Here is a 20148-nt window from a genome sequence, read left to right as displayed (position 1 = left end):
TAAATAGATATATGATTTCTTTCAACATCACAAGAATTATAATGAGAAATCTGTACAGATCAGTATAAAGTGGCCAGTTCAAGTGGCGCAATATTTGGTGGGAATAGAAAATATTTCAAGGACATTAGGAGTGTAGTATTAGCAATATCTACAAAACTAGTTGTGGTCTCTTAGGAGATAATATGCTCCACAAAATAATCATTAAGATGACTTCTCATGCATAAATTTGGTACTTGTTAACTCCTTCTCTAATTTCCCTTCTCCTCCCCTGCATCTGTATTACTCCTTCTATTTCTTCTCATTTTTTCCTCAATAGGATATATATAAGCCAGGCTGATCTTGAACTCTTGTTCCTTTCCCTCAGTCTCCCCCATTGTAGGATTACAGATGAGGAGCACTTCATGTGCTAGGTAATTCCTAGAATTATATAAAAGTATCATGCAGAGTATTTGTGGTATTTTGTCGAACTACAAGGACAATATGGTACTTTTTCTATAACCTAAATATACAAGACATTGTATGTTATTGTATATTATATACAAGATATTGAATATTATATATTTTATATTATTTCCTGATTTTTTTTATACATAACGAAGGATAATGAATTTCAGATGGTTCCATTAGTGAGTTTGGGATGAAAACTGGTGAGAAAGGAAAGATTTGATTGTGAAGAAGGCTTAAGTTTCTTCAGCATTCATCATAGTTTACTTGTAGTAGGAAAAAATTCCTAGAACTCCACGGATTTTAAATATTGTTGTTTGCATTGAGAAAACTCGTGGAGCAGATAATTATGATTGACATAAAATGTATATGGGTATTTCCTGTTGAAAAACAAGCACTTCTTCCAGGTAGATTACAAATAAAATTTAATTCAATGTAAAGATGAAAAATTTAACTTTGATCTCATGTAAAAGAGATCAGGCACAGAACTAGAAATGTCTAAATGTTGGGAAATGGGATACGTAGAAAATTCATTGTTGAACAATTACTCAGAATACTGCAAGAGATGGGTCAATGACCTGGAAGTCCTTCCTTGCTAGGATTCATAATTTTCTTTGTTTGCTGACACTGTGTAGAATGTATTCAGATTGTTCTTGTAACTTACCACAGAGGACATTGTAGATTGTTAAGGATCTCATTACACATGCATTTATTTGTAAATTTTAAAAAAAGAATTTTTTTTTACGTTTGTGCTTTTCCAGATAGTTTTTCATTCTCTATTAAGCTATATTTGTGTGGACTGGTTTTCATTCTTCAACATGAAGGTCACTTTAAGCATTTGAAAAAGAGAGAGTTTCCCTTACCTTGGACCTTTAATAACCTTTCAACTTTACAGGATATTAAAGTTTAATTTAGTTAAAATTGGAGTGCAAATTCCCAGTAATTAGCAAAATTTCAGATGCTTAGCAGTGTAATTCAAAGTTAATGAGGCTATGTAGTAGTATTTGTGTGCTGTTGATGTATTAAGTACCATTCTCTCAAGGATACAAATTATTTCTCAACCCGTGAACCCTCAAATATTATATAAGTCATTCCACTTGCCCTTGATAACTAGTGAGAACAGAATTGTGTAATTGTGGAGAATGTTTAAATTGTTTATCCCATTTCTCCAGTATTTGGAATAGCTATTTTTTTAAGGAATAAATGTCTTCCGGAGGACAGCTATGCTGTAAAAGAAGAAATGTGTTAATATATTTTATCTTTCAACCATTTCATTGAAGAAATCTTTATCAAACTAAAGCTTTCCTAAATTTGGAGTTATTAATCTAAATGCAAACCCATGTGTGCATGCATTCGTGTACATACACATTGTGAATTCCTGCCTTACTAGGACTTCAAAACCATTTAAGAGGCGTTGTACGATCTTTGATGGTGGATTGTGATTCACATATTTGAGAATTATGAACGTGAAACACTTTCTTTGGATGACACAAGCTTCTCAACTGATTCTGAATTCTTTGTAAATTAAGACACAGGTGATATACTTTTATATTCTGAAATACATTGTACACAGGAAACCAAGCAAGTTCTGAAAAGGTTCATATGGAAAGTTAAGGAAACCCTTACTTGACATTTACATTGTGATTCTGGTGGTACACACATCTGATCATTTATACACATAGGGATTAATGAAAAAGGAATGCAGTATTATTTTTCTTTCTCTCTCTTTTTCTGTTGGTAGAGAGAGGTTGGCACAATGTACGTAGTCCAGGCTGAACTGGAACTTTTGATTCTCTTGCCTCAGCCTCAAAGTAATTTTTGTTTGATTCTAATTTGAAATAAGTACATATTATACATTATTTTTATCAAGGTTCCTCTCAGTTATATCTTTGAAATTTATTTTTGTTGCCTATAGCAATCTTTTACTTCCTACTGTTCAGTAAGGTCCAATGTATATGCTACATTATATTTTATTCATTATGATAAATATTAAGTTGATTCCAATTTATTTGTATAAACAGTAATTATAAGCATGTTATTTATATGTTAGAATTCCCTAATGGAATTGTTTAGACTCTGCATATATATGACAGTGTGGGCTCAAATGTTGTGTTCCAATGTTTATAGTTAATGTTTAATTTTTACTGTTGTGCATACCAGTATTTGAACCACATTTTATGAGTATGGCCGTTCTGTCCTTTCAAAACATTTTAGGGATTATGTTGTGTACATGATTATACTCATTGTTGCTTTAGTTTATTTTGTTTTTATGTCCACTCCAAGTGTTGTTGCCATTGAAGTTATAATTTGGAGCCTTTTGTTTATTTATTTATTTGTTTTATTTTTGTCAGTCATTGAGCTTGAATTCAGGACCTAGAAACTATCCCTGAGGTTTTGTGCTCAAGGAGAGTGCTCTACCACTTGAGCCACAGCTCTACTTCTGGTTTTCAGTTGATTAACTGGAGAGAAGAGTCTCAAGTTTCTTGCTCTGGCTGGCTTTGAATTGCAACCCTTTGACTAGCTGAGATTACAGCCATGAACCACCAGCACTTCACTTTTACATCTTTCTTGATGATAGAATTACTTTATATTTGCTACAAAGAAACCTAATTATAAAAAGAACCTCTACTCTGGCTCACCTGTTCACTCACTTAACCTGTGTTTTTCTACTAAATTTTTAACTTACGACGAGCCACAATGCAACTTCTGGCTTTTTTTTTTTCCTGTTTGTGTGATGCTGAGGAATTGAACCTAGGGATTCATGCATGCTAGGCCACATTCCCAGCCCTAAAGTTTTAACTTCTAATACAGGCTGTGTTGTTCTCTTAAATTTAAAAACAATACTTGATTAATTGTTAATTTAAATGTATCTTCAGATTAGGTTTAGTTTTGCAGGTATGTTTGCCTTGATTGTCTTTCTCTGTCATGTGATTCTGTTTGTTGGTATGCTTAGGAACATTTTACTGTGCACTAGATAATGAAATGGAGAAATTTTAAAGACATTTGATGTTGATATTCTTCTCCTGAGAAGATTTAACCAATTTACTTTTGATGAGTGGATAATATATGGCCCAGTTAACTCTTCATAAGCAACAATAGCTGAATTGTGGCTTGGCTTTTCTCAAGGAAAAATAACCACACAGGAATCAGAACAAAAGTTTGGGATTTTATCTTCAGCCCTTTGACTTCAATTTTCTAGTCTTTAATTATGTATTTTTGCCCAGTTACTAACATGACGTTTGTATGATTGCTGTTCCTAAGAGCTTTTCATTGTTTGGTTTGCTGACATCAATTTCAGTGCTAAAGTGGAATATGAATAACAAATCATTCCATGAAGGGAGAAAAATATGAGTAACATATTCAAGTCACTACTATTTTTTTTACCCTATCTAAAGACTTAGATCCTCTTGTCTTGGCTATGCTGGTAACCCTCAGTCAATTGTTCTCTTGAGAGTTAGTTTTGTTGTTGTTGTTGTTGTTTTCCAAACTCCAATTTCTGGTTCTATGCTTACTTAGCATTTATAAGCTACATCATGATTGTCAAAATACTTGAGAGTAAAAGGTAGTAGCAGATGTAAAGGCCCATTTTAATTCTCTCACCACTCTAGCATCTTGAATCCACAGATGGTCATTTTCTTGATGGCTGTTTAAGTTTGTGTTCGGTGCTTTTAGTTGTTACTAGAAAGTTATCTGGTTCTGATTACTATGATATAATCAGAAATCTAAAGCTTTATTCTTCTAAACACAATAAACTTGAATGAAACAGAGCATACAAATAGATCTATCCATCTTGGTTTCACAAAACATTTCATTATAAATACAAATGTTTTAAATATGAGATTTATTTACCTGCATTTAACACTGATAAATAGAATAATTTAGACAGGACTGCCAAAGGCTCTATGAATGCATTATTCTTACATACACCTGCTAAATAAATTATTCATAGTGCATAAATATTGAACTAGAAATTCAAACAAAAATATTTCAATATGTGATGTAGAATGTGTTGTGCTATCATTTTTAAATATACCTTCACATATTTAGATTTATTTAGTGAAAAGATGTGATACATTGTTAAGTGGCTAGGTATAGCTTCTATCAATAAGTGGCTTATTAGAACTTTTGTTTGCTGAGTGACCTGCCTTTTAATGTTTTGGACTGGATTCTGTAACTAGACAAGCATATTATCCTTAATATCTTCATTAATTTTAACCTGATTCACATTTGTATAAGAGAATTCTACCCATATTAGCACAATGGTTGGCAGGGAAAATATTTGAAATCTATCTGCCTTAAGGGTTAACACTTGTGATGATTTTACCTTACTTTCATTTATTTTGACTTTTGGAAACAAGGTCTGACTCTGAAGTCCAGGTTGTCTTCCACATCTACTTAAGTCTTTACTAACATAGCTTCCAAAGTGCTTGGATTACAGGCATGAACCAACATGCTAACACTTTTATCAAACTTTAACTTAAAAAGGACTTTATGTTTTCTTAATAAAGCACTTTTTATAATGCCATAGTTATAATAACATTGTAGTTGCCTTGTGAAACAGTTAAAAATAGTTAAACTTGGTCTCAGATTCTCAATTATCATAACTGCAAATCTGTTTTTGCTGAATACAACAGCAACTTAATAATACACATTGCTCCTACTTAAACTGGGATTCAGTTCTTAAAGATATACTTTCTATATTTGAATACTATCTTTTTTTAAGAGTGATTTTATTCCAGACAGGCATTACATATACTGCATTAATAACAAATATGTGAATATCACCTGTGTGAAAGCTAAATCGTATATTTTTAATAAAAACCTGTTGTGTTCAGCTTTAATAGGTTTTAGGCAAGAAGTGGCACTGTTGCTCAAGTGGTAGAGTGCTAGCCTTGAACTGAAGAGCTCAGGGACAGTTCCCAGGCCCACCAAAATTTAAAAAAATATTGTAGGCAGCATAAAATGCCTTTTTCCTTCTGATGTTATCTGCATACCTAAAGATCTATTACCTATAGTAATATTTACATTGTCATTTTCATTTATATTCTTATTCAGATATCCCATTTGATTATTTAAAACCACACTTAAGGAGAATGAGGAAAAATTTTAAATTTCACTGTACCTAATACCATGCCACAGTAGTAATGTAAATATAAGTAAAACAGGGTTTGGCAGTTTTAAAATTCATGTGGTACAAACATTTTTTTTTAAATATGGACCGCTTCACGAATTTGCGTGTCATCCTTGCGCAGGGGCCATGCTAATCTTCTCTGTATCATTCCAATTTTAGTATATGTGCTGCCGAAGCGAGTACTGATACAAACATTTTTAAGGTCACTTTTTACTTATAAAAAGTGCCACCCCCCCAAAAAAAAAACAGAGTAACATTAAACTCATTTTAAATCTTGGGAAAAAGAAACAAATGTAAATGTTCAATATTGATTGGGTAATAACACATTCTTGCAAAGCTATTTTGCACAAACTGACTGCTTCACCGCATGCTGCCTTGGAAAATACATTGTGAAAATCATAATCAAGTTTCTACTTAGATGATATTTATAGGTGAGCTTATATAATTGGATGGTTTATTTTCCTTCCTAGGGACTGAGTCATTCTTAATCTCAGCAGGGCTAACTCAAAACAACCTGAGACATTCCAAACTATGAAATAGTGTGTTCTCCAAGAAAGCGTTCACCTAAGTATTAATATATAATAATCATAGCTTATAAAAAGGTACTTATTCTGAAAATTGCTTATTAAACTTTAGGGAGTGGGTAGATTAATGGCACAAGATACGAAAGCCTCTTTGTTTGTAACTCAGAAATGAAGTAAACAAACATAAAGAATGCCTTTGTTCTCATTGCAATCATATGTATGCTAGATTTCCTAGATAAAAGATGAATACGGCAACATTTGACTTGTAGGAGTATAATGCTTTATAAAAATATAACACATAACATCTTTTCTTTTCTTTGACATTATAAGGGATTGACCCTAGAGTCCTGTGCATATGAGGCAAGTGTATATCCCTGAGCTGGCATTCTTATTTCAAATTTTATTAATGCTAAATTTCACACCCAAAAATCAAGAAATATCCTTATGTGTTAACCTTAGATTAAATATAATAAGATGTACTTTATATCAGACGGCATTTGCACTGAAAAATATTAAATATATAAAAATCCCATAGTGGTTATTAGCTGGTAGCCTCCATCTGTAATACTAGCTACTCAGGAGTCTGAGATCGGAAGAGGGCAGATCAAAGCCAAATAACCACCAAAAATCTAGAAATGGAGCTTTGGATCTAGAATTAGAAAGGTATCCTTGAAAGAAATATAATAAAATCTCAGAGACAGTGCCCAGGCATTGAGTTCAACGCTCTGGACTTGAAAATGAAACAAAAGGCAAAAAATAAAATCCCAAAATGTATGGAATTTTGTCTTCTACAGAGTTGTTACAACTCTTTATGGTAGCTTCTGCTTAATCTTAGTTCATGTGCCTATTATAAACATTCTTCTAGTTGTTCTAATGGCGGGAATGTTTCATACTTTCATTTGTTTGGTTTATATTCACTTGACTCAAAAGATAATTAAGTATGGGCACCTTTTATAGTGCCTAACACTTTCTCTGGTAGAATAAATCTATCTTCACTATGTAAATATACCAACACAAACATGGCTTGGCACTACTGTGAGGTAGATTTTCCTGAGGATCTTTGACATTGGTCTGAAACCTATCACTAGAGACAGTGTTCTTGCCAGATTCCTTGCTATTAATGCTGGAAACTTAATTTAGTAAACACTTTGATCACTTATGACTAACATCGACACTAGTTAAAATATGTCCCACATTACATTATATTCTCATCTTTCTTGTATTCCTTTGCTATCTTGTATTCCTTTCCTATGCTTGCTTATCTAACCACTAGGCCAGGCAAAGATTTTTTTTTTTAATTTCTTTCAGCATAAATGATTGTCACAGAACTTCCTATTAGTAGAGTTACAAGGAATAAACCCTTTATGCTTACCATTTTTATCTCAGTAACTTTTCACATTTAAAAAAATTTTTTTTTTGCCAGTCCTGGGCTTGGATCACATTTTATTTGTTATTACTAAGTACACAATTTCACTGACTAAAACATCAATATCTTTACAAATTGTTGGATTTTTTTTAACATTTTTGGTATTTTGACTAAAGATAAAATTTTCTTGATTCTTTGCTATGACTCTGAACATTATAACCACAAGATTTATCATGTCTGTGTCAGTGACTTTAGAAAGAGCCTGTGACATGGATATTTGTTTGAATGCTTCATGTTCATCTGGAGTAGAGGAAATAGGTTGTAAATTTCATGCTTAAGTCTGTTGGCCTCAAATAAATCAAAGTTGTTCACACTACCTTCCTGTGTTCTGAAAATGATCACAAATTTGCCAAGCTCTGTCCACTGACCTACTCTTGACCAAAATTCAACTGTCCTCCTTCTGATTTCATTTAAATATTTCTTTTCCTTACAAACAAATAATCTACAAGAGAGAATTGGATTCAAAATTCAGAGAATTAAGGAGAAATTAATGTGAAGTCTTATTTTCTTCTTCATTTCTGACATTTCTTTGCTTTCCTAAATTTATCTATTATTTATGGAAACTTGCTAGGTGCAAGACCCTAATTCTGAGACAGGTTTGGTATGACAGGTGGAGCACCACAGATTCCTTACTTTTGAAGACTGTAGAGACTAGCCAGAAGGATATGTACATAACTTAAACACCATCATTCTTCAAGTGAAGATATGGCGAGTATATTTTAATGAATTAATTAACAACAGAGAAAGTGACTTGTCATTTACCAAAATCATGACCAAGTTATATTATGTACTCAAAACTTGTTTACTGAATGCAAATAACAGAGCTACAAAACGCAGTGACAGTTAAATATGAGTTCACCAACCTATTTTTTTCTATCAGTGATTGCTTCAGATTGAAAAAAGTTTAACTTAGTTTAACTTTGGCTCTATATATTGATTAAGGTGAACTTAGGGCAACCAAATTTACTAAGATTTGAAAGTACTGTTATACAAGATTCCATGCCCTTATGAGTCATGGAAAGTCCTGAGTTCAAACCCTGTAACTGGCGATAAAAAAGGAAGAAGGAAGGAAGGAAGGAAGGAAGGAAGGAAGGAAGGAAGGAAGGAAGGAAGGAAGGAAGGAAGGAAGGAAGGAAGGAAGAAAGAAAGAAAGAAAGGAAACAAAATCACCAATTTTTACAAATCTCTAGATCAGGGGCTGGGGATCTGGCTCAGCTGAAGAGCGCCTGCCTGGCGATTTGGTCCCAGCTCCTGGAAAATAGAAAAAAAAAAAAAAAAAAAACCTACAAAAAATTATACTAAGTGAAGTGAGCCAGACCCAAAGAAACATGGACTCTATGGTTTCCCTCACAGGAAATAATTAGCACAGGTTTAGGCTAGTCACAGCAGAGTATCACAAGAGCCCAATAGCTATACCCTTATGAACACATAAGATGATGCTAATGAAATGAACTCCATGTTATGGAAACGATTGTTATATCACTGTTGTAACTACTTTTAACGTGCTATGTGTAACCATAGATTCTATTATTGATGATCTTCTTGTATCCCCTTCCTGTAGTGTACCTGCACTATCTCTGTGTACTGGTTTTAGAACTAGGAAACTGAAAGTGAATACCAAAATCGAGAGACACAGGGTAAAACGACAAACGACTACAAAAGCAATACTTGCAAAACTGTTTGGTATAAATGAACTGAACAACTCATGGCGGGGGAAAGGGAAAGGGGGAGGGGAGGGGAAATGAGGGAGGAGGTAACAAACAGTACAAGAAATGTATCCAATGCCTAAAGTATGAAACTGTAACCTCTCTGTACATCAGTTTGACAATAAAAATTTACAAAAAGACACCTCTCTAGATCATGACATACTATCTAATTCTTGCTGAAGCTTTGGTTGTGTCAGTGAGAGAATGTGGAAACAGTTGGGGAACATCTGATGAGGAATGGAAATTTGAAGGTGGGCTGCCAATATCTAATACTAACTAGGTTCTAAGAGGGTGAGATATGAGGATTACAGTTTGAAGCCAGCCTGGGCATCAGATTTTGACTTCTAATTAACCATCAAAAAGACAGAAATAGAATTGTATCTCAAATAGTAGAGCCCAAACTGCCAGCCTTGAGCAAAAAGCCAAGCAAGAATGTGAACTTCTGATTTTAAGCCCTAGAAGACACACACACACACACACACACACACACACACACACGAAAGGAAAGCTGAATGTTAAGGTACATCATTTTCCTACCATGATAATTGACAGGAACACAATATTGTCTGTACTTAATATGATAATATACTGAGGGAGATATTCCTCCTGCAGGAGTAATTACAATTTAAAATAAAAAAAACAATAAAGACTGTAAAATGTTAAAGAGCAATACAATATTCCTTTGATATTGTTTTGAAATCTAAGTGTATAGGGGCAGCAAGCTATGAAAAGACACCGACATAAACCTATCAAAACCAGACCTCTTACAGACCTACTTTAAAGGCAGAAATGGTGCCTTTGTTCAATGATACCTGAATATCATTTAGCAGGTGGATCAGCAGATGGTAGTGAGAATTCCCAGGTTCATCACTAGCATTCATTGCTTCATCAAAACCAAGATAAAGCAAAAAATATTTAAAATAGAAGGCTAAGCATATATCAACTCTTATTATGAAAAAAAGAGTGACTACACTTTTCATTCTAGAGTAATTATCTGGGGGAAATTAAAGCATTAACTAAAGACATTGATAAATATTTCTATCAATTTGCTCAGACAAAAATGTTTTTGAAACCACAGAGTATAGCATAATTATTCAAAATAAACAGTAATTAACTGAATGAAATCAAGCACACAAGAGTTTGCAAATTTACCCTGTGGTTTACCAGCTGTGCATTTTTTTTTTACCTCTATGCACTGTGAATTTACACTCACTCTTTGAATTCTCAAGAGGTGGTACAAAATTGAAACACATTTTTGAAACGTATTAAGTATGGATCAACCTACCAATTTAGCAACTCAGAGTCATCTAGTAAGGAGAGATTTGTTTGGAAAAAATCATTTTGTAGCAAGTTTAATTAGCCTTCTTTGAGTACCTCCTATATGCTAGGAACTATGTAAAACATGGAGATAGGAATTTAGATAAATTACAAAAATGTAGAGGAATTTTTAAAATTCAGTTTACTCTCATACATTAGAATAAAATGATAGGATTTCTTCCTGAGAGTTATTTTAAGTACTGTTTTAGAAATAAAAAAGCCTATGTTCTATGTTTTCTTTGACCATGAACTCACAATCCGTAAGTGGTAGTGAAATGTATTAATTCAAATCCTAATAATAGTAAGGAAATGTCCTCATGTTTGTTTTTTCAAGTCACTAGAAATAGGATTCACAAAGCATGAAGCAAAAATTTGCTTGTCTCTGTTGATATGTTAGTGGATACTTATGTTTGACATTATGGCTTACTGCTAACTCATAAATTTGTATTGGCAAATACATTACAATTTATACCTCTTAAAATAGTGAAAAATTACATCTTCTAATAAGAGTAGTTTTGTTTAAAGTCCCTTAAGTAGCTAATTTGTCTATCAAATACCAGGTTTTCCGTATTCATAAAAAGTTGTTATGGTTTCAAAAGTATAGTTTGATGGTTTAAATTTAAAATAAAATTCTCAAGCACACACTAGGTTAGGCCCTAAAGATGGCATTAACAAACCAAATTCCTAATCTCATAGTTCACAAATTTTGGTTTTTACTGTTCTCTACTTTATAAACTTGCTCAACTGAAAATATCTAAATATTTTCACACCATGCTTCAGAAGGAAGGTATCAAGGATACTAAAATTAATATTTATTAAATGTAATCTGTTAAACTTACAAAGCCACTTGGTCTCTAAAACTTTATATATTCCCAAAAGACATTTGTATATTAACTTTGGCTGGCAGATGAATATTTCTTCTTTATATATACATAGAATCTAAATGTCATCCCTCAATTACCTTAAAAATTAAAATGTTTAAAAAGTTAGAAAGAAGCTAGGCACTGATGGCTCATGCCTGTCATCCTACCAACTCTGGAAACTTATGTGAGGATCATGGTTCTAAGCCAGGCTAGGCAGGGAGGTCTGGGAGAGGCATATCTTCAAGTAATCACTAAGTCAGATGTGGACCCTTTTCCAATTGGTGGAGCACTAAACTTGAGAAAAATATCAACAAAAGCTCAGGGAGAGCACCTAGGCCTTGAATTCCAACCCCAGGATATTCTCTCTTTCTCTCTCTCTCTCTCTCTCTCTCTCTCTCTCTCTCTCTCTCTCTCTCTCTCTCTCACACACACACACACACACACACACAAATGAGTAAAAAATAAATGAATAAGCAAAAATAAATTACAAAGAATCCTGTCCTGGTGGTGTGCTTACATCATATGCGAATCTATTTATTGTGTTAGTAAGTGCTCTTTCATTAGCGTTAAATACGTTTCAGTCAAATAGATAACAAGTAAAATCTGAGAACTGCATGAGGACGTCAGAAGAGATTGTTTCCAAAATGAAATGATGAATTATAAAAGATATAACTGAGATATGTAAAGTTTCCCTCAACTAAGAATAGATAAGAAAGTAGAGATATGAAATTTTATTCAATAAATTATTATTTAGAAACAAAAGTAAATAAACTGTCAATTCTCAAAAAGACACAAAGAAAAATTTAATGTATAGTGCTGAGAAAAACCAATTAGAAATAAAATTACTATGTATATCTCTTATCCAACTATAAATCACTCTTAATGAAGGTAAAACTGAAAAATAATCAGTTGCTGAGGATTTTTTTTCTAGGAAGGATGATCATGAAACACAAGAGTATTAGCACAGTGAAGCTATTTTTCGGATAGTTGAATAATGGATATGCATTATGCACTTGTCAAAATCCACAGAACTGTCTATCATGAAAAGGGATACCTGATGTAATTTGTAGGTACCAGTCATCAATAAGAATTTGTACTTGCTTATCTACTATAATAACTATAGAAAATAGTAAAAGTTATAAATAATGAATTCTGAAATTAAGCTACAAATAGGAGGGAGTGTATTATAAATACAAAAAATGAAGAAAAAATAATACCTCAACCAATGAAATAAAAGTATTGAGAAACCTCTAAATATGTGCTGTGCCCTTTCTGTGATATTTACCTTGTTAGGTTTTGTGTTTCTTTGAAGGACTCTCATCTCATTAACTAAAAGGTCAAGTAGAATTCAATCCATATTTATTATTTTTTTAATCAGGACTGGAAAAGATTTGATTAACCAGTTCTTTGTATATGCTTTTCTAGTGTTCACTGTTTTTCTTTTAATCGACAGAATCTTCCATTCTGTTCTGCCTGGTCTGCTCTCAGAAAGGCAGGATTAACAGAGCTGGACAAGTCCAGCTGGCTCTGTTTGCCTACCAAGATCTAATGAAAGGAATTAACTTATTTTGGACAAGGAGAGAAAAAAAATGAGATTCTAGACTTTTTAACTATTAGCCAAATATCCTCATATTACAATATTCAAAGTAAGGAAAATAGAGTCAGTGTTTTTTTCAGCTTCTATTTTTTTAAAAAGTCCCATTAAATAGGATCATCTTTATAAAAAGCAGAAACTAGGAATTATCATATTAATTTTATTGTGTGAATAATTAATTTTTTCCATTTTTGGTAGAAGCTTTTACAAAGGATTTATTTTTGTATAGCAGGTTAAAGTAGGGAGATATAGAAAAAGAGGGAGACATTTCTTACTCTCCTCACCGGAAATGTGAGAGACTCAAAATAGTAGCTCTTACAAGTTTTTAATTACAAACTGTGTCATAGAAAACTTTCATTCATATAAATTTCATTTTTTCTCCATAGAAATTCATTATAAAATGCAACACCAAAAATGCAAACTCTATGTTACTTGAAGGCCACAGAGCTTAGTGAAGGGTATGGACTTGGAAGGCAGACTAAGTTTCCTAGAATTGAGAAAGCTACTAATGAGATCTGAGTCCTTGTTAAGGTCTATTAATATTTCAGAGTCTCACCTTCCCATCCACAAAATGAGACTGTGGCTCCAGAAGATCTCCAAGATGACTTCTAGATCTAGTTACTTCTGAGGCAAAAATTGGTGGGCCGTTTCTAGTCATAAATCCATTTGCACAGAATTTATTTCACCAATAAAATGAAATAAACATAATACGTAGATATTAGTAACAAGGATCCATTGATCATTTCACAAAAATGAAATATGCATATTTATATTGAAATAGCCATTACTTCTCTAAATGAATATTTCACAAGATTAATAGTATTTTGCATTAGCATGAGACTATAATCTCTTCCATTTGATAAGCTGGGCATATTAATGGCTGACAGAAAGATATACTTTAACATAATCATGTATTGGGAACATAATCATGAGTTGGGAACAGAACATTCTACCATATTTGACAGAAATACAAACTACATACTTAATGGAACATGTCATACTTAAGGCAGCCAGTTCAGACGTTCTGTGTGAACATATAGACGGGGCATAAGGCAGGCTCAAGAACTCCAGTTAATTTATTCTAGTCTTGAAAAGCCCAAGAATCACTAAGAAGTTTCTTTAATCCCTTCCCTGTCCTTCCCTTCCATTCCCTTCATTCACTCTTTACTTAATTTTACATCACTTTTCCATATTTGGTGATTATTGTACAATGGAGTTTCATCGTGGTATGGCCATACATGTATATACAGTAATTTGATTAAATCTATATCATTTTTCTACCCATTCTTACCCTCTCTCTTTCTCCCTCTTTTTTTTAACATTTTTATGAATTTACTTACACTGTTTTCATATATGCATAGAAAAGTGTTGGTCTTAACTATTTCTGTTTCTAGTATACATAACAAATTCTCCAAAGCTAAGAGTTAAAAGTTGTTCAAATATTTGTATTACTCAAATATTATGCCCAGGGAATTTTGAACAATGAATTTGTAATCTCCTATGGGAAATAACAAATATCATGAGTGTAATTGTCTAATTCTGTTTTGATACATAGGAGATCAATAATGTTTTATTTCCCATTTTGAAATGTCTCAAAATATTACTTATCTTTGTTAATGTCTCACCTAATCAAGGATAGAGAAAAAAATCTTTTTCTTTAATTTCACCAGCATTTCTCTGACATTTTTCTCTACATGATTTATTACCCAGGAATCAATCTCAAATTGAAAATATTAAATTGATTGTTAAATTTGAATTGTGTGTCATTTCAAGCATGCAGGTGGAATATTTCTCTGTTTAGTTTTCTCCTGCCTGAGTCTGGAGTCATCCTTGTGTGAAGTGCATTTGAGCTGTATATGCCACATGTCCATTAGTCCTCTAAATTGCATATTATGTGTCAGAGATTCATAATGCTTACAGTCAAGTAACTCTTACTTTATTTAATAATGAATACAAATCAACAGCATAGAAAGGACAGAATTTTGAGATATATGAAGAAAACACAATAAAGTCCTTTAAATTGAAATTTCTCAACTTAATAAGTGAAGAAGGAAAAACGTAAGCTCAGATCAATAACATTTTTGTTAATCATAATTTTGTACATGAGATTGTGTAAAAGGAAGAAGAAATCAGTTCTAGTGTTAAGAGTGCATCTCAGTGTTTAGTTTACAGTGTGTTATGGTTAAGTTGGAGATAATATTAAAATTCTGCATGGATTTGTAGGAAAAGAGCATGATATATAGGATCAGAATTGTCTATGGTTTCAGGAAATGTCTGCATTTCTTGGCTCATATCCTTTAGCATATGGAGGTACTATTACAGCATTTCTGAGACAATTTACATACCTTGTAGTTTGAAGTTTTCCATAAAAGAATGCCAGTACGAAGAGTGAAGAAATTACATAGTGATTATGACAGATGCTGTTCTATGTGTTTTTAGAATATGAATTCACATAGTAGTTATAACAACGTAGTGAAACTGATAAAAAATCATTATCTTTATTTTTCAGTTAAAGACACAGAGATAGGTAATTTACTCATGCTTCTGCTCTTATAGGTAGTAAAGATTGGAAATGAGCTCAAGTATGAACGCACAATTCCTGCCTTTTCTGATGAATTTCATTATAGTAAAACTTTTAGAATTGTTTCAAAGTTGGTTTCAAGTGCAGGTCCACATGAGGAAATGTTGTTAAATCTCTTTACTCTCAATTAAATCTCTGAATCAGTAAATGAAAAGATACTGAGATGTGTCTTCGTATGGCCATTACAGCCACGCATATGGCATTCTGTTCATTAGTCAACATTCAGCCTGATGTAAAAATCTGGCAGTGTCTGAAAGAGCAAGTGTTGGCAGCAGTCTCAGATCATCATTATGTGGCTGCTAATCTGTGTGCTATCTGATTGGACCAGGGAAAGAACTCAAGGTGTGTGCCAGCATGGTTTGGATCTTATTTAAGAAACCTGTCAACATTTGGCAAAAGTTCAGACAGAGGAGTTGCTAAGTGACCATAAAACCATTTATACTTCTCTAAATGAAGTCATAAATGCAGAAATAGATATGGTAATTGAAGATTGATCTTTATAATTAAATAATTTATCTTTAAACAAAGCCATCATTCTGAATCTACCAGAAAAATACGAAGGCTAGTATTGACTCTTTTCTTTGAAGTACAACCTTTTTTTCAAAGGTTCATGCTTTCAGTATGTTAAAATTACATTGTTGAATGTCAACTATTTCAAAAGATCACTGTTAAATCATAATATTCATTAGGAACATAGCAAGTTATGTCCTTCTTTTATGACATTCAATTCAGTAGCTTTGTTTTTCCATAAATATAGCAATGCATGTACTATTGAAAAAATTTGTGTGAAATTCTTACAAATTTTAGATAAAATAAAAGCACTCATACTTCAAAAGTAAATCTAAGTCAAAAATGAATTACTAGTTTCAAGTTAAGCAGTTAATTCCCAATTTGCAAGCCTTTTCAGAAAATATTTATCACAAAAAATCTCAGTTTGAGAATCAATTCATTTCTAAGTAACTTGGACAGTTCACCTGTTAATTTTCTACTATTGTTTTGCATGTTCTTACACAATTAGTATCTCAAAACTACCTTTTTATTTATTTTTGTACGTTTTCCATTTTTTTCACTTTCTACACTTTAACTGGTTGTATAAGCAGGTTAAGATTTAATGTGTCATTTTTCATCCAGTCTTCCTTGCTTGCTTCGAGTCACGCCTCTCAACATGCTTTCTTATCATATCTGCTCTTCCCCTCCAGACTTATTTTACATTTCCTATTTCCTTTTGGACATCAGTACAGGTAATCTTCTTACTATGTTTTTCATGTTGTCCTTTTCATTTGCACAGTTGCTGTTATTAACCTCTACCATTGAACCTGGTTTCAGATTCCTGATATTCTCTCTGTACAATGTCTGTTAATTCTCCAAAAGATATGACAAGTTGTTTCTATATGATCTAATACCAATAACTGGTTTTATCGCAGTAACATAAGGCTGATTCAATATAAGAAAAGTAATGAAAATAATGTACCATAGAATCAAGACATATAATCAAGGACAAGCATCACAAGATCCTCTCGAATGTTGCAGAAAAGTCATCGACAATATGTAATATCTATTTTTTTATTGAAAAGACAGGAAGAGAAGGATCATAACTCAACATAATGAAAGTGATATATGACAAACATACAACGAACAAATATTATACTAATTGGCAAAAACCTGGACCATATTCACTAAAATTAGGACCAAGTAAAAGGTGTCCAACTTTCTCCACTCCTATGAAAAATAGCACTGAAATGCCTTGCCAGAGAAAGAAGGCAAAGGAAGCCTATCACCCAATAAAGAAGCCTATAACCAAATAAGGAAGGAAGGTAAGTATTCTTATCCCCCAAACTCCTAGATCTCACAGAAACTTTCAGCAAAGTAGCAAGACACCGAATCAATATAAAAAAAATCAGCAGCTTTCTGCACACCAACAATGAGCAGATGGAGAGGAAGTCTAGAGAACAATCCCATTCCCGATAGCCTCAGGTTTGTAAATCAGGAGACTGAGCTCAGTGTGATTTCTCAGGGAATTGGTGGCTACAGCCAGCTTTTTGGCTGAGCTGTCTTTGCATCTGGAGCCTTGATAGGTGATGAATCTTCTCCCAGCTAACTCAATGCACTGACCAAATTAATTCCTTGCTGTTGTAGGACTGCAGTCCTCACTTTCTTTCAAGTTGTCAGCCAGATGCTGTGCTCAGTTGCTTGAAGAGAGCGACAGATGCATGCTATATGGGTCTCCCCACAAGTCCTCTGACTATTTGACAGAAATGAACAATGGAGAGATTCAGCCTCTTGGAGATTAAATTGCTTCCACAAAACACATAGCTCAGATGGCAAACCTAATGCTTTGGTTGTACCCTAGTGTGTCCTTGAAACACATGACCTAATTATACAGTTTCCAGACAAGGAAGAACCTAAAGGATGGTCAATCTAGAGTTTACTTAGATACACACACACACACACACACACACACACACACACACACACACAAAACAAGAAAAGATAAACAAAAAAGATAAGTCAAGGAAACCAAAATAGGGTTTGTTTTATATGAGTATAGTTCAAGGATCTTAGTTTGTGACAGAAGGCACTATGAAGCCAGATACTTTCTCAAAATGAGAATTAAAATGAACATATCTTAAGAAATCTCTAATCCAATCTGTTAAATTTGCAAGCAGTAAAAAATTCATGGAAATTTAAAACCCCACTAAAGGAGCGAATTTATAATGGGCAAAAAAAAAAAAGGAAAAAAAACAAGTCCTCCCAAATATCCAAGATAAAGATCTAAAAAAGAAGAAAAGAAATTGTAAGTTATATATAGATCTTAGTAAATAATTACAATATAAAGTATAGTAATCACAATTTTATAATTAATGATAAGTGACATGTGTATTAAAAGATTTACCGCAGTTAATGGTAAATGATTATATATATATATTTCTGTAGTAGGAGAAGGTACTTATAAATTCCATTATTTAAAAATTGATTGTATGAAACACTTCAATGAAATCTTCTAAAATATGTTGTTTGTCTAATATGAATAGATATTGTCCTCTGAGAGAATTAGCTACATAAAGAAATGTAGAAAATGGAAAAAAAAAGTATTAAGTTTTTTTTTAATCTTTTTTTTTTTTTTTCCAGTCCTGGGGCTTGGACTCAGGGGCTGAGCACTGTCCCTGGCTTCTTTTTGCTCAAGGCTAGCACTCTGCCACTTGAGCCACAGCGCCACTTCTGGCCATTTTCTGTATATGTGGTGCTGGGGAATCGAACCCAGGGCCTCATGTATATGAGGCAGGCACTCTTGCCACTAGGCCATATCCCCAGCCCCAAAAGTATTAAGTTTTACAAACATGTTTGATTTGTATAGAAATCGGTCAATACAAACTCCACTTAAAAACAACTTTGAAAACATTACATGTCTGGACTACAATTAAACCATACTGTATACATTCTATTAGAAACCTATAATACACAAAAATGATAGAGATGATGAGATATATTTTAGAAAATTATATTTATTCAGATAGATTCAATAGAAGTATGTAAGATACTAACCCAATCTATCATACTTAATGAGATTTAGCAACTTAATATATGTTAGAAAAATACAAAAAGTGAAGTATTTAGAAAATTATATTTATTCAGATTGATTAAATAGAAAGTTAGGGGGCTGGGGATATAGCCTAGTGGCAAGAGCGCTTGCCTCGTATACATAAAGCCCTGGGTTCGATTCCCCAGCACCACATATACAGAAAATGGTCAGAAGTGGCGCTGTGACTCAAGTGGCAGAGTGCTAGCCTTGAGCAAAGAGAAGCCAGGGACAGTGCTCAGGCCCTGAGTCCAAGGTCCAGGACTGGCAAAAAAAAAAAAAAGAAAAGCCATAAATAGAAAGTTAGAAGTATATAATAATGTTAATCCAATCTATCATACTTCATGAGATTTAGCAACTTAATAGATACATTAGAAAAAATTGCAAAAAGTATTGAAACAAGTAATTAACTCAAATACATTAAGCATTAAAATTAAATATTTTTTAAATATCAAAAATTCAAGAAGGTGGGAGAAAAATGAGAAAGGAGGTAACAAGTTTGATAAGAAATGTACTCACTGCCTTACATATGAAAATGTAACTCCTCTGCACACCAATTTGACAATAAATAAATTTTAAAAAAGAATAACAAAGTTGAAAAGTATTCTTCTAAAAATATAATCTAAACGTTAAATTTCTACTGGATTTAAAAGGGTGTGTGTGTGTGTATGTGTGTGTGTGTGTCTGTGTGTGTGTGTTTGTACTGGGGTGTGAACTTAGGGCCTGGATTTTGACCCTTAGCTTTAATGCTCAAGGCTGGTGTTTTACAGTTTGGGTCAGAGCTCCACTTCCTCCTTTTTGCCTTTATTTAGAAATTCTATAATATGTACATAAAACAAATATGTTTTACACCATATTAATATACAATTTGTATTTGTGACTAAAAATGAAGAAAGAATTAGTAAGGAAAAGTAATTATAGCTAACTGGTGCTTAGATGAAGCATAGTAAAAGAAACAAAAGACTTTCTACAAAATAACAAAATC

General features: G+C 32.9%; 1 protein-coding gene and 1 non-coding gene across 3 annotated transcripts in view; both read right to left on the bottom strand.

Annotated features, from left to right (window-relative positions):
- Klhl1 (kelch like family member 1) overlaps nucleotides 1-20148 on the bottom strand; it is a 226787-nt gene that overhangs the window by 188876 nt on the left and 17763 nt on the right. The window lies entirely within an intron of this gene.
- LOC125349840 lies at nucleotides 5652-5758 on the bottom strand. Its single transcript, XR_007210637.1, has one exon. It is a non-coding gene; the product is annotated as a U6 spliceosomal RNA (small nuclear RNA).

This window comes from Perognathus longimembris, chromosome 3 (genome assembly GCF_023159225.1).
Source record: "Perognathus longimembris pacificus isolate PPM17 chromosome 3, ASM2315922v1, whole genome shotgun sequence".
In the NCBI taxonomy this organism is placed as follows: domain Eukaryota; kingdom Metazoa; phylum Chordata; class Mammalia; order Rodentia; family Heteromyidae; genus Perognathus; species Perognathus longimembris.
This window is presented reverse-complemented; position numbering and strand designations above follow the sequence as displayed.